Raw genomic sequence first — 14,710 nt, forward strand, 5'->3', positions numbered from 1 at the left:
GGCATGGCCTAGTACTGAATTCCTTTCCACAACATAGCACTGCAATGCAGAACGACTTAATAAATTAAACTTGTGCACATAACTTATCTGATACCTGGTTTTGCATCACTATGAATCTACTCTAAGTCCTTTGAAAAACCTAAATGCTGCAAGTGAAGAACACTACTCCACCCAGTAAGTTCTAGCAGCTCATTCATCAGAAGATTTTTATGCAGAGACAGGGAATTTTATTCAGCCAACTGATGTGAGATGAAAAAAGACAAAATTTTGGGTATAAAATTCCTATGTCAAATCCAGAGTAGGGCACAGAGACTTCAAAGCTAATACCAACTGAGAAAATTTCCGAGTTTAATTACTTATCAGTTATACCCTAGCTGAAAGAAAAGACAAATTTTTATATCATTTTATTTACTTACTAAATAAAAGCAATGCAAGTAAACGAGAAAGAAGGGGACCATGGTAATTACATCCTAAGAGAGAAAAAGGTAATCTATAACCCATGGAACACAGAGATGATATTGACAAAAAAGAGAGATTCCAGCACATCAAAAAGCCAGTATCTTTGCAGAATCCATCATATTCAGAAACATTACAAATTTTACCTCAGACTCCTGCACCTGATCATCAAGAAAACTAGCCAATATAATTACAAAAGAAAGTGAAACTTAGTTGTTTTACTTTAAACACGGACTACAGATAAAACTGGACACCTGTGTTGGAATGTTCTGCCTCAAATGCCAGCAGCTCAGCTGAAGACAATTCACCTTTTAATTTATATAGAATAGAATAGAACAGAACTAAGAGGGGAAAGAAAAATCAAGCAGCTGCTTTCCAAACCAAATGCCCTAATCTGTAATTAGAAGTGCACAGGAAGGCAGTCCCATCTTTAAACATTGAAACAGCCTCACTATGAAAATCTGCAAAGCAGATTGGTACCTGCAAGCTGCATGAGCTGAGTTGTTCAGGGATAGCTGGAATCTAAGGAATGTTTATGTTTGACAGCCCCAAGGATGATGCTGTTGCTGTGACAAAACATCCCCAGAGTGGCCTCAGAAAAACATCTGCTCTTCCCTGCAGACTGGACAGGAGACAGGAGCCAGGGCAGGGCTGAGTGTCACACTGACGTGGCACCTGAGCTAGAAAGGCTGCTGAGAGGAGGGGGTGTATTGGGAGAGGCACAATGACTACATGTCTTCTGGACAGAAAAAAGTTTGAGTCTGTCCAGACAGGAGCACTGTGTGTGCCTAGAGCTGTCCTCATATCCATACTCTAAGTGGCTCCTCCAACACCTTCAGTAATTTTCCTCTCTAAGGAAAGCAGAGCAGTATCTCTGCCTGTGTAAATTAATTAAACCCAATGGCACTAACACAGTTTATTAGAGGGGAGAATTGAGTGAGACAGTACCAAAAGGGTTGTTTCTTGAGCTATTAAAAAACCCAAACCCTTGCAAAGTAATCACTGCTATGAAAGATGTTGTTAGCTTGCCCTCCTGAAGCGATATACTAAGAATTTCAAACAACACCAAACTCCCCACCTAAATTTACTCTCTGTGGTGTGTTTATGATAATCACACTTGGCAGTCTAAAGCTCCCAATATATATTAAAAAAAAAAAAAAAAAATCACTGTGAGGAGTTTACCCAATGGGGACCTTTTATTTGATGTTGTCTAAGCCAATTGTGTTCCCATAAAAGCAGCCACTCACTTTAAGTCCAGCATAAACTTGATAGGTTTTAGTCATAAATTAACCAGAAGATGCTATACCATTAGACTATAATTATATCTTGTAAGTCATCACAAGTGCTAAATAAACATAATTTGTATCTAAATTCTAAATACTAGGCAGAATTAGGACATCTAATTTTGCAGTACACTGCTATGCAACTATTATTTTAATTTATTTTTTATGCACAAAATACACAGCTGGGTTTTGTTGGCTGAGCCTTTTCCATGTGTCACTGGAAACCTCTGAGTTTACTGGAGGGCAGAAAATTTGCACAGCTTTAATCACCTAAACTACATTTACAAAATATCTGAATACCAAGCAATTCAAGTATTTCTCAGAACAACCTTTTAGAAAAATACCCTCTTGCCCATGTCAAAAGACAACTTGTGAGCATTTGTTTCAGTGCTTTTAGGCCTTTTTTTTTTTTTTTTTTTTTAGTTTGGAACAGGCTGCTAATATGCAGAAAACTGACATTATTAGAATTTTGTCAGTAATCCTTCCATGATTACAAAGGTCAATGCTTGAGTTTTATTCTAATTTCTTGATCAGTCTAAATTAACATCATCCTTATTGTGCAACTGAACAGGTGCCTTGGAGTCACTGCCAGGCCATGCTAATCATTTCTCTTTAGAGAGCAATGCTAAAGTGATTATCCATTATCTATTGGCAAGTTTCTAGATAATGAGACAAAGGAAGCAAACAAGTCTAAGAGAATACACTTTTCCCATTTCTATGTTCATTTTGGCGATCCAAGGTCAGGATCCTGTTTGAGGACAGATTCCCACTATTAGCACTAAATGAAAGCAAAAGCAGCTGTCTCTGGAGCTGATTTAAAGTAGTTACAGGCTTCATTGTATTTTATTCCACTTGTGTCTACCTGCCTCAAAGCAGAATGCTTCACAAACCTACATAACAACTTAAACTGTCTAATAGCAGATTAGAGAATGTAGTCAGTGGTTCTCCAGCAGCACAGAAGATCAGGTATGTTGTGCACACTGTTAAAAACACACTCCTGTGAACAGGACTCTTCCTTTTGAAGAGTCATCTTCCGGTCTTCAGCAACTGTTCTTTAAATAAAAGCAGATTCACCTCATACATGCAGATTTTTCTTGCTACAAACCCTTGCCTTTAATCTGATGTTCTTTAGGAAGTGGCCTATCTATCAAGCTTTGTTAATTGTGCCATAAAATAAGGACCATCCACTGACAGAAGCCAATTTAATCTGCTACAACTGATTTTCAACAGGGGTAAGCATTGCAATGGGAGCTGGCAGACACTGACTTCTCAGGAGATCAGTATCGCAATTTATTGATCGAAGAAGTTAATACTGACAGAGAAAACCTTCAGTGGATATTAGAGCTAGAGATCCAATAAATCTTTATAACAACTGAAGAAAAGACAATCTGTGTACTTTATAGCTTTTTCTAAAGGGTAGTGGATGAGTGTTGAACTGACTTTCAGAGTGATAGTTTTAGTTGTATCATAAGTTATGTCAGAAAATATCATTTTATAATCTAGAAGTTGAGTAGAACTAGGAAATTAAATAAGTGCAGTCAGCAAGCTCCTTAGTGACATTTTGATATACTGAATGCAATCAAAGACCTGCAAATGGATTTATTAATGGGTCTGCATAGCATCTTTATGAAATATTGTACTTAAATACTATTATCCCATTTTATCCACAGAAGAGAAAAAGAAGGGAAAGCGATTGGCTCAAAGGTATGAAGGGAGATTAAAAACAAAGACAGAATCAGAAACCCAGTTATTCATCCAGGGTATGCAATGCTCTCCTACACACTTAGGGAGTGCTCTGATTTCTGTTATTTCTATATTATTTAATGTCATGAAGAGGTTTTGTTCATACATATACTTCCTGAAAATAAAGTTTCTACAAACAATTGAGGCCAGAAAACTGAAAATTAGTTTAGATTAAGAAAATAGCAGACACACAACACAAGCTTTCTCCTCCCCCCCTGTATTGTGTTTGAATAACATTCCCCAGCATCTCCAATCTCTCTCACTAAGAATGGAGTGCCTCCTTAAGATATGTTTCCTAATATCTATGGATACAATTCAGGTGGTTATTTATAAAACCATGTCATGTCTCTCCTCAGAAAATATAGTTAAATATTCTTACTAATTATTAATGCATGCAGTTAACAGCTGAGACATTTAAGTATTATTTTCCAGTGTTTGCCTGGAGCTTGCTGCTCCCATAGCTCAGAAGGCTGCATGGGTTTTGCATCTGACCTGAGTTACTGTAGCTCCCATTGCAAGGGTGAAGCATAAATTACAGCTTCTACTGTGTCTTGCTGCCTCTTTTTATGCTACATGAGGTACAGACAACCAAGTAAGTTTTTAGTGGTTCAATTACCTCCTGATTCTCAATCAGCAATTAGTACACGGGCGTACAGATTAGTCCTGATTCCTCTTACAATCTGAGCAAAGCTAATCACCTGGGGAAGCTGGGAAATGCCAGTGGGAAATTTCACCTCATAAAAGATAAGATACTGATCTGTCACTTAGCAGCATTTGTATGTCTAAGTACTGCTTATTTTAGAAGACTCTGAGTTTTCAGGAAGTCTATTGAATGTAATATTTTGCACAAAGTTTTTTTTCCACCAAGGAGGCGCTAGTATGAAGAATATTTTGTTGATTGTTATTTGTTTCTGCTTAGAAAAATAGCTGCAAAGATGCTCTTTTAACCTTCTAATTAGGCTAAATTATAAACTCCATAACCAGCAAGTAACACAACGTGTACAAACACTCTACAGTTTTTTGCAGGGCTACTGTGTTTGAAATTGTTTAGACTCAAACTATATTTTCACACTGCTTTATATTTAATATAAACTTAATTTACTCAAATATTTAAATTTACAAAGTTAGCTCTCTCTCCTCTTTCTTCTTATATAAATTGTAAAAGTGTAAGAATACCAAAGCATAGGGCCCTATTATTATCTGGTTTTCAGTTTCTAAAATGGCAATATGAAATTCCTTACCATAAAAATAATTCGGTAGCTACGACAAGGACAACACCTTACTAACTATTCTGAAATTTGTAAACAAAGTAGAAAGCTGAACTATTGAGAACTGGAGTTTGCTGGTTTACAACTGAATGCATATAGAGTGGGGAAAAAAAGTCTGTTTTTATAAACACAAAAATACCACATTTCTTATAATAGACAATAGCATGCATATCATTACATAATTAATACATTTATTTAACAGCAAATATCTCTTCCTTTCTGCTCTTTATTTTAAGCTGGATTTTATCTTGTTCATCCTCCCAATCTGTCTTTTCTCCCTGCTTTCCTCCCCAAAACTCATAATAAACAGAGACACAAGTTTCCTTGTCAGACAACTTCCTGCCACAGAAAGGTTACATGAAAAGTCCATTAATATGTAGGAGAAAACCATTTCTACCTTCCCAACAGCAAATTCACCTCGAGTTAATCTCTAAAAATCCCTTTCACTTCTATTGCAAGCAGAATCTAATTTCAAAACTAATTTGGACAATGACTTTGGGGTTAACATCTCTTTGAGAGGAGACCTGCAGGATCATCAATGACTGTCACTCTCTCAGCTGGGACTGCTGCTATGACACATGATATTAAATGCAACTCCAGTCATATTTTTATCCTAATGAAAACCAGGGGGTTGCTTTCACAGATGCAAATGCTTTGTTGACAACACAGTGGAGAACTGATTTCCTTGAGCGAAACTCTACTCCCTCTTCAGTTTCTATTGTTTCTTTCATACTTCATTGACTATACTATCCAGCCTTGACATTTTGTTATTGTATATTCCTCCCTAATAATATCATATAAAATCAGCTTTTTCTGCTCTTTCAGCAGGCAAATGAGAGAACCAAGTGCTCTCCCGGGATTTTAATCTGCAGGCTGCCTATTTCAATTGCTTTTCTTTCCTTGCAGGAGATCTTTCAGGTTCAAATGTACACATTTTTTTTCTCAAACTGCTTTCAGCTTTGTAGCAAATATGATGGCTGTCTCGCACAGCAGGTTCAGTGTTTTTTTAACTCTAGTCACAAAGACACTTTCTTTCTCCAAAGCCTGCATCACAGCACTCACAGTAACTACCTGACACTCCACAGCACAGTCATAATCTGAATCTGGAAGAAAATGTCTGGTCTGCTGGGCTCTCTTGAAGTTCTGCATATTCCCTGCATAGAGATCCATTGTTTCCTGCACTTCCAAATAAAACACGTAAAACTAATCAATTAATTAAACTCAGAAGAGTCAAATCAGAAAACAGAAATGACTCCTCTCCCTCCCTTACACACACATGCATGTTATGCAACATTATGTAGCATAACACACTGGGACCAAGATACAAGGTGGAATTAAAAAGGATCAGATATTATTACAAACAATAAATGCACCTACAACTACATTCAAGAGGACAAAAATACATACAGAATATACATTTATTTGCTGCTGGATATGGGGAAGTAACTATCTTGATGGATTAGGAGAGAAATGCTCCCAAAACCAGGTTCAGCCTGACTTTCAGTAATAACTTACTGCTCAATTGTCCTACCTAGTTATTTACTACCTTTACTTTACTTTGTAAGCATCATGGGCAACTTTGCCAGAGGTTTCACAACGCAGTGTTAATCTGAGGCTATGTTCTATTTTTCTGTGATTCCCAGAAAAGATTCAGATGCCTTCAATTGCTATGCATTTCACTGAGGTTTTAACAAGCTATTTTGCACTTCCTAAATGTTGTGATTGCAATTATTCTCACTTCTTCATCAGTTCTCAGAAGGGTTTTTACAATTTCAGTATGGAGCCACTCCTGACAGGGTATTTTAACTTATTTAGATGCAGTGGCTTCATTCTCAAAACTGTCTTGAATTACCCAACAGCTTAAAGGAAACATTTTAAACATCTGTATGTATCTGATACTAAATCAAGGAAGACAGGCTGCATGTTTTTTTCACACTGCAAGAAAAGAAACAAGTGACATTTTACAATTTGAAATATGTTTTCCCTAGCTGCAGCACTTCTGTTCAATGTTGATAGAAGTAAAAGCTAAGAAATTAGTAAGTAAGTTTTATTATGTTATTTGCTTCACAGTGTTTTCAATAGTTATGTACTTGAATGACTTTTGAAAATTGAATCAATGTGTACAGTATAAGGCAATATTTCATCTTCTGAAATGCAGAAATTCTGATTATCATAGGCAGCTTCTAGAATGCTAAGCCTGCTTTTTAGTTTAGGAAGCAAATTCCACAGTGGAGTTGGTCAAGGCAGAATAAAAATTTCTTGTTTTCATAAATACATGGTATGCTGAGTTCTCACCTTCACATATCAGCTTCCCTTCTTAAAGGAAAGATTAAGGGTAAGGCACAACAGGAACTTCTTTCTCCCTCCCTTTGGCCACCATCCATCCCTTTCAGTCCATCTACAAGCTAAGACATACCTTAAAATATATCCAATATATCTAAAGTGTAGCTGTGATGTAGCTGCCATACAATCAGTTTGCCACTGAAAAGATACATACACAGTGAAGCTGGTCAAATAATCAATGCGTGCAAAATATGAAAGGTTTTGCTATAATGAACCTTATTGTTGACACAGCTTCTCAGCCTTAAGCTCAGTAGAGCTTGGGGAGGCCAAGCTACATTGCTTAAGAAACTATTTGCAAAGGAAGAGAGGAGTTAAAGCTGCTCTACTAGTACTTAGGCATTGCATTATTGTTATTTTTAGAGCCCTCAGCTGACAATTTTGTTTTTACTTTTATGTTTTGCAATAGAATTATATACTAAACTTGCTGAGATATTTGAAAAGCATTTTATAAAGCCATTAGCAATACAATATTCATTTTTCATTTTTATTATGTCCAGGAATACAAATGAGCATAATTTCTTCCTACCCTTCAACATTAATAGAGAAACCAGGGAGAAAAATTGAACACACCTTTCACATTCATTTAACTACAATAAAATATAAAGAGGCTTTCAAATGAAAAACAATTTAAAAATAATAATACTGTCTGTTTTCTTTGGAGGTATTGTTACAGGCATCTCCACTATTATATTTATATATTTTATTCTTTTTTTCTAGTTTTGTAATTCCACAAAGCGAGGTTAAGATACTGGCTCAGTCACTATGCGATAAATCAGTATTCCTTGAAACAGCTTGGGTAAAACTACAAAAATAAATCAGCAAGAGTCATAGGGAATGAGGAGACATGTTAGTAAACTCCTAGGCTCATGCTACAGGCTAGAAGCTTATCTATACTAGCATTATGCCATGGAGCAGTTGGCTCTCTGGCTTATCTGATGGCAATCTCCCTGCACGGCTCCACTGAGTTTCCTTTATCTGCTCCTTTTCCCCCCGCATCCACCGCCATGATTTTAGCTCTTAGCAGATGCCACTGCTTACAAGAATCTCTGCAGGCTCAGTTATGGTAAAAACAGAAGCTTTCCTTGGCTCAGCTGTTGCATCTTTCCCTCCTCAGCAGCACGAGGTGATGGCAGGCGCTAACACCTCCTGGCTGCTGCTCAAGGTCCCGTGGTTGTCACTGCATCAGCTGCTTCCAGAGGGAACTGCAGGAGACTAACTCATCCTAGGCACGAGCTGCCATCCCAGTCTCAAGCAAAAGCTGGTCCCCTGGCTTCTTCCTAAAACCCTCAAAAGAAACTGCCATCCAAAAGCATGTAGAACAATCCCCTGAGAGATCATAGCATCTGCAGGTAGCAGAAATACCCTAGGTTTAAATCATGTCCACCAGCAGAGCCTGGCTGACAATCATTCCTGTTGAATTCTAGCTCTTATCCTACTGCTGCTCTCAACACTTCAGGAGGGATAAGTTCAATACAAAAATTTCTCCAGTCTGCTTTTTCATGCCTCTTAAGGTTGCGGCAATTTACTATTTGTCTGCATCAGATATTGCATACAAAGGAGGATCTTGAAACGGAGGTTGCTCTGAGAATAGAGGCAAATGTTTTTTTGGCAAAGAGTTTGCACTGGAATACAGGAAACAAACAGATAAAATATAAGTTTTTAGCACATACACTGAAGACGCAAAAACATACTTGTTGAACACTGCATTTCCAACAGAAGAAATCAATATTGAGGAAATACTAAAATCAATATTGCCCATGCCTATTTTATTATAACTTTCAGTTAATGGACATAGACCTTTTTTTGCCCGAAGTTCTGCATCAATCAGACATGATGATGGCCTTTAAAAACTTCTCAGCATTTTTTTTAACATACAGTACTCATATTTTAACACTGGGATGTTGCAAAGGGTCTGGAAGCTGCCGTCCAGAAGAGAATTCTGCTGTGAGGTTTCCATCTTTTCTAGTCTAATGCCTCCATTTCTTTCACTCAGTTATGATTACTCTTCAGTAGTGTAAAGTCAGAATGGTTTCTGTATTAAAGGGTAATGGACAGCTGCCCAGAAACAGTTTTAATCCTTGTCCTAAGCAGAGACACAGAGTTCAGGAGCTCTGGGAAATGTTACATTAAACAAAACCCCACTAATACACATTTTCAAAATTAGGAGAATTTGCAGCTTTTCCTGATGGCTCTTAAAAACAAGATATTAACAGTGAATAAAAAGGACTTTTTCATCAATTTTTATTTGCTTGTTTTCTGCAAATTAGAGTGTGAGATAGCTAGAATGCAGCAAAACATATAAAGCCGTGATGTAGCTTTTTAACAGATGCAAGCAAAAATCCAACAGAAAGTCTTCATTACTTAAGTATGGTTTTCCTGAGGGAGAACGAAACTTTTCATAGGATTCTTGCTGATTCATAGGATTCTCATTTTAAAAAGGTTTTAGGCAGACACCTGAAGTAAATATACTACGTTCAAGGAAGCTTCTTGCAGGTATATACTTTTCATATGATTTCTACAAAATCACACAAAATAAAACTCAATTAATACTATTACTTTTATCTGTTTACCATGTTTCCTAAAACAGAAGTAGTTTGTTTTTAAAATGTCGCTAGTGTTTTTTAACTAGTGCCACTAGGCTCCAAGCTGCAAGGTGTGACTGACATGCCCGAAGGACAGAATGCTATCCAGAGGGATAAACCAAAGGCTAGTAATTTTAAATTAAAAGAGAGTTGATTCAGCTTAGATATAAGCAAGAAGTTTCTAATTGTGCAGGTGGTGAACCACTGAACAGGCTGCACAGAGAGGCAGTGGATGTTCCATCCCTGGAAACATTCAAGGTCAGGTTGGATGAGGCTCTGAGCAACCTGATCCAGCCAAAGATGTCCTTTCAACTCATTGCAGGAGATTGGACTAGATGGCCTTTAAAGGGTTTGTTTTTTCACTGAACATAGGATATCACAGAATTCCAAATCTTCAAAAAGACAAGCATGGGCCTTCAACAGATTTATGCAGCAGCGACTTATACCCAACAGTCGCCAATTTAAGTTACTGATGGTTTTGTTTACTGGTCTGGTTTTGCAAGCCATTTCAAGCAGATGAAGGGCACTGCCTGCATGGAATGTCATGTATAAATGGGGCCTAAAATAGTGAAAAATAAAGTTCAATTTATGAAATCAACAGCAATGGAAAAATACAAGGAAAAATTATGCAGGGAAAAAATGTAAAAATGCAAAAATGCATGAACATCAAAATGGCATTGATATCTTTATTTTCTATTTTCTATTTTTGAGCAGTACGATCACTTCTGCAGTCTAATTTGAATTTATTTATAAATAAAGCTGATTATTGCTTTATGGTATAAAACTAATTCAAATTTCAATTCTTATGATAATTTCAACACTTTTCAAGAGAAACATATTTTTCTTCAGCTGCTTCTCATTTAAATCTGAGCCTCAGGTGCACAAATTTAACCTTTATCTTGCACCACTTGTATAAGCAAGGCTAAATTAATCTGTGAGCCAAAGCCAGCCAATTCTTCCAGGACTAAAGTATCTTTTCCCCCATGAACTGTGCAGGCAGGGAGCTACTACTGCACAGCTAGTCAGGACATGAATATACACAGTGAATGATCTGTTCTGATCTAACTTCCCACAAGACAACTCTTCCCACAATTACCAGTGTGAAATATAACTAAACTATTTTCAAACTGGAAGAAACCCACTGCTCTGTAAATGCAAATTGTAACTGTGCAGTAAGCACCTCCTCTGGATAAAACCCAAATTTTTTCCCCCCCTCACGCTTTACATTTATAAAGCAAAATAGGGAAACTGGGGATTTGAAAAGGTCAAAGCCTTTTGTTCATCATCATGCAGTTCTCCAGCTAAGAGTACAGTATTCTTAACAATTCAGCCTAAAGTTTCCTGAGTGACTATTATCAGAATAATTTCTAAAAATAGCATCAATTGCTAGATGCTGTGAGGAAAGAGAAAAGGGTGTGATTGCTAAAAAACAAGCCTTAAAAAAAAGAACTTACGTCTTTTGTGCTTATTTTGACACAGGCTTTTAAGCATTTGACTTGCTGAATTTCAGCTGCCTACACAAAGATACACCACTCATTTCATATATTATGTTTAAAGAAAATGTTCCTTATTTTTACGTTTCGTGAAATATGGAGGCTAAGTTTTCTTTATGCTAGGTATACTGAAGAATAAAATTTGACAGCATGCTGAGCAAAAAATAATAAAATACTGCGTTGTTATAGAAGTCTCAGAAATTCTGATGACAAAAGTCACATCTCTCAGATTTCAAGAGTATATTATATAGTAACAGTAATTTGCATAAAATACAGTACTCTTTTTCATGCATTAAAAAGTCACAGAAAAATATAGGAAAAAAATCCACCTCTCCAAAAAAAAAAATTACCCTACAACTCAATCAAGAGCTAGAATGAATTGTCTACTCTTTGTTTATTCTTTCTGAAGAACAGGTAGGAGTGGGCTACTAATGCTGCGTGATTGTCTTATGAAAACAAATCACTTCTCAGATGTGTTTTTGAAGGCCAGCCGACAAGAAGAGAGACATTTTGTTTCTGGTTGCCAGGGGATACAGAAGACCATTTTCACACAGTGAATCATTACTGCATTGGAAAAATGGCGTTAGCAGGAATTTCACCCATGTGTGGATGTCTCTCTCTCACCTGCAGTGATCCACAGTCCTGGTGTAGGATGAGATACTTGGGGGAGTTTAATTTTCAATAATTACCTATCCCCATTCTTTACAAAGAATATATTGCCGTTAACACATCCAAAACTTAGAAGTGGCTAAAACACTTCTTTGGAACAAGTTGTGTAATTCACTACCTATGCAATTCCACAATAATGTATACATACTGAGTAACACTTGGTACGACTAAAGTCTCATATGACATGATTTTCACCCAGTTAAATGACAGCAGAAGACTTTACAAACAATGGGACAGTAGTATCCAATAATTTATTCTACTCCAGTGGTTTCAGCCAGCATTCTGATGTGTGGGTTTTGTGCGAATCTACTTGCACACCACATACGGGGGCTTCCATAAAAAGCAACATCAGTTGAAGCTAATTTCCATTGAGCAACAGAAACTTGAGGAGGGAAGCCTTCAAAAGATAATTTCTCTGACATGAAAGGAACTGTTAGACCGAAAATAAACTTTGCAGCTTACTAAAGGATTGTGTCAATAAGACACTGCAAAACATCCCAGTGATATAACATCAATAACAATTTTTGGGTCTGACTTTCATTAGTAATTCTGTAGATTTTATGTATTTTAAGATAGATAAATAATGCATTTCAGTATGCAAAAGTTAATAGGAAGGTCTTACTGCATCTTTCTCAGTTCAGCTGATGCCTGAATTGCTTGTTGTGATGTGCTCCTGAAATGAACAATCACTCAGAAGAACTGAGAACTAAAGCATTTTACTGGCACATTTTCATAAGAGGCTGAAAAATCAGGATGCCAAATACAATAGTATCCTAATGGTGTAATTGATTCCACAGCAGTGCACATAATTAATTTCAGACATACATTGCAAGGTAAAGTTAGGATGGATAGGCATCAGGGCAATAAACAACATTACATGTGGCTATTCAAGGGTCTTATCTCTGAGTCCACTGAGATTTAGTTTCAACAACACAAGGATTGGCTGTAGAAGATTATGAAATCGCCAAGTTAACCTTTTATTTGACAGATTAATGTAGTCAGATGAGATAATTCAGTGAGGTGTGAATGAAGCAGAAAAGGACACTGATGTGATTGATGGCATCCGACAGTGTGCTGGTGAGAAAGCCAGAGCATTCACTACTGCAGAAACCACTCAGGAGTCAGAGGCAAGAGAGACAAACACCCAGTGACACCAAAAAGGACAAGACTTGAAGAACAATGTCCTGACATATGTGGTTGGCAGGTCTAAAATACGGGGAATGGAGCAAAGGTTTTTCAGTGAAGGAGATGAAGGATGACTGAGGAAAAGATGATCGGAGAAGCAGAAGCCTAAGCACATTCTAAGAGCACTCTGTAAATCTGAAAGAAGCCATTAAAGTGATCCAAAGGTTATCTGCAGTCATTACAGAAGGCATTAAAACAAGCTTGTGTTGTGACAAGTAAGACATGGAAGAGGCTGGGGAGAATAAGTAGGAGGAAGTATTTGCATTAGGTTTTCTAGAGAAAGCTAATCAAAATACAGAGGGTTGACTGGAATACATGGGGAGACTGGAGAATAAGAACAAGTGAGGATCTTGATATGGGCTAAGCAAATTGCCCAACTAAAGTCTCAAAGGAAAGGAATTCTTTGAAAGAGGGAGGTAGAAGAAGGTACTGCACAATTTCTTCTCTCCAAAGGTGAAAAAGAACACAAAAAATAAAGCAACACGGCACCCTCAGTATTACTTGGTTTGCTCCAGGAATGGACTTCGGTTTCACATTGTGCTACACAAAATACAATCTGAGGCCAAAAAAAAAAAAAAACCACAAAACAAAAAAGCCATACAGGAAAAAAAAAATTCTTGTACAATTTAATGTGTGTGTTCTAGTACAGCTTTTTCATGTAACCATAGCCCTGCTATATCTGCCAATAAAATAAAATAACAGAAAAGTGGCAAAATAAAATAAAAATGTAGCAATAAAATCAATCTGAGACACTAGCCAGTATAAAGGATAAAAGCATTTCATTTGCTTACAAATTAATACAAAGAAAGCCAAACCAAGCCAAATTAGAACAGATTACATTAATGCAAGCGTTCTTCACCTTGATCAACAATTTCTTTGACTAAGGAAAAAAAAAACCTATGGTTGTGTCTCTATCTATCTGTCCATCCATCCTAACACACATTTAAGTACTTATGCTTCACTCTCCACTGGTGTTTAAACAAAGCAAAAGAAGTGTTTTTATTTTCCTGCAGCAGAACACTATAAGACAGAAGAAAAAAGAGTTAAGATATTATGTCTTCTGAGATAGTTTACAGTGCCCAGTGCAATACAAATGCAATTAACCAGGTAATTAGACTGATTTCTTTTCCCTGCAGACCTCACTGTTTCATCTTTTACTCTGAGATAATGCATTGATATATATGCAAACCACTTATTTGGTAATACATATGAGCATGGAAGATAATATTTTCTCTAAACCCCAAAAGGAAGTGAAATGTCAATTTAAGATCAAAAATTCTATCAGAGAAGGGAGTTGAAAGCAGAAAGCATGATAATTATTTGCCTAATTATTGATGTATTTAACAAAATAAACCTAGTAGGAGCATAAAACAAAAAACCACCCACAAGTGTCATGTAAAAGAGCACTTCATTGTCTTGCAATATAATACTGAACTTATCTAAGTTCCCATGTTTCATTTACATGGTTTTGTTCTAACAGCTGTGGGGGAAACATGTAAACTAAAGATTTTACAAATGCTGAAAGATTTCAGTTTGTCTTACTGATTTGGCAGGCACACAATTAAAGTTACTCACAGGTCTGCACTTAATTGTTTCCAAGATTAGGCCTCTGGGTACACACAAGACAGCTTGTAATGACACCTACAGGCAGCCCGCCAAATGTTTTCCATTTTAAAGAATTCCTCTGA

At 36.8% G+C, this 14,710-nt stretch overlaps 1 protein-coding gene across 9 annotated transcripts in view; it reads right to left on the bottom strand.

Annotated features, from left to right (window-relative positions):
• CCSER1 (coiled-coil serine rich protein 1) overlaps positions 1-14,710 on the bottom strand; it is a 621,919-nt gene that overhangs the window by 309,116 nt on the left and 298,093 nt on the right. The gene's annotated exons all lie outside the window — the stretch shown is intronic.

Source organism: Lichenostomus cassidix, chromosome 4 (genome assembly GCF_008360975.1).
Source record: "Lichenostomus cassidix isolate B80296 chromosome 4, HeHo_3.0, whole genome shotgun sequence".
NCBI classification, from domain to species: Eukaryota; Metazoa; Chordata; class Aves; order Passeriformes; family Meliphagidae; genus Lichenostomus; species Lichenostomus cassidix.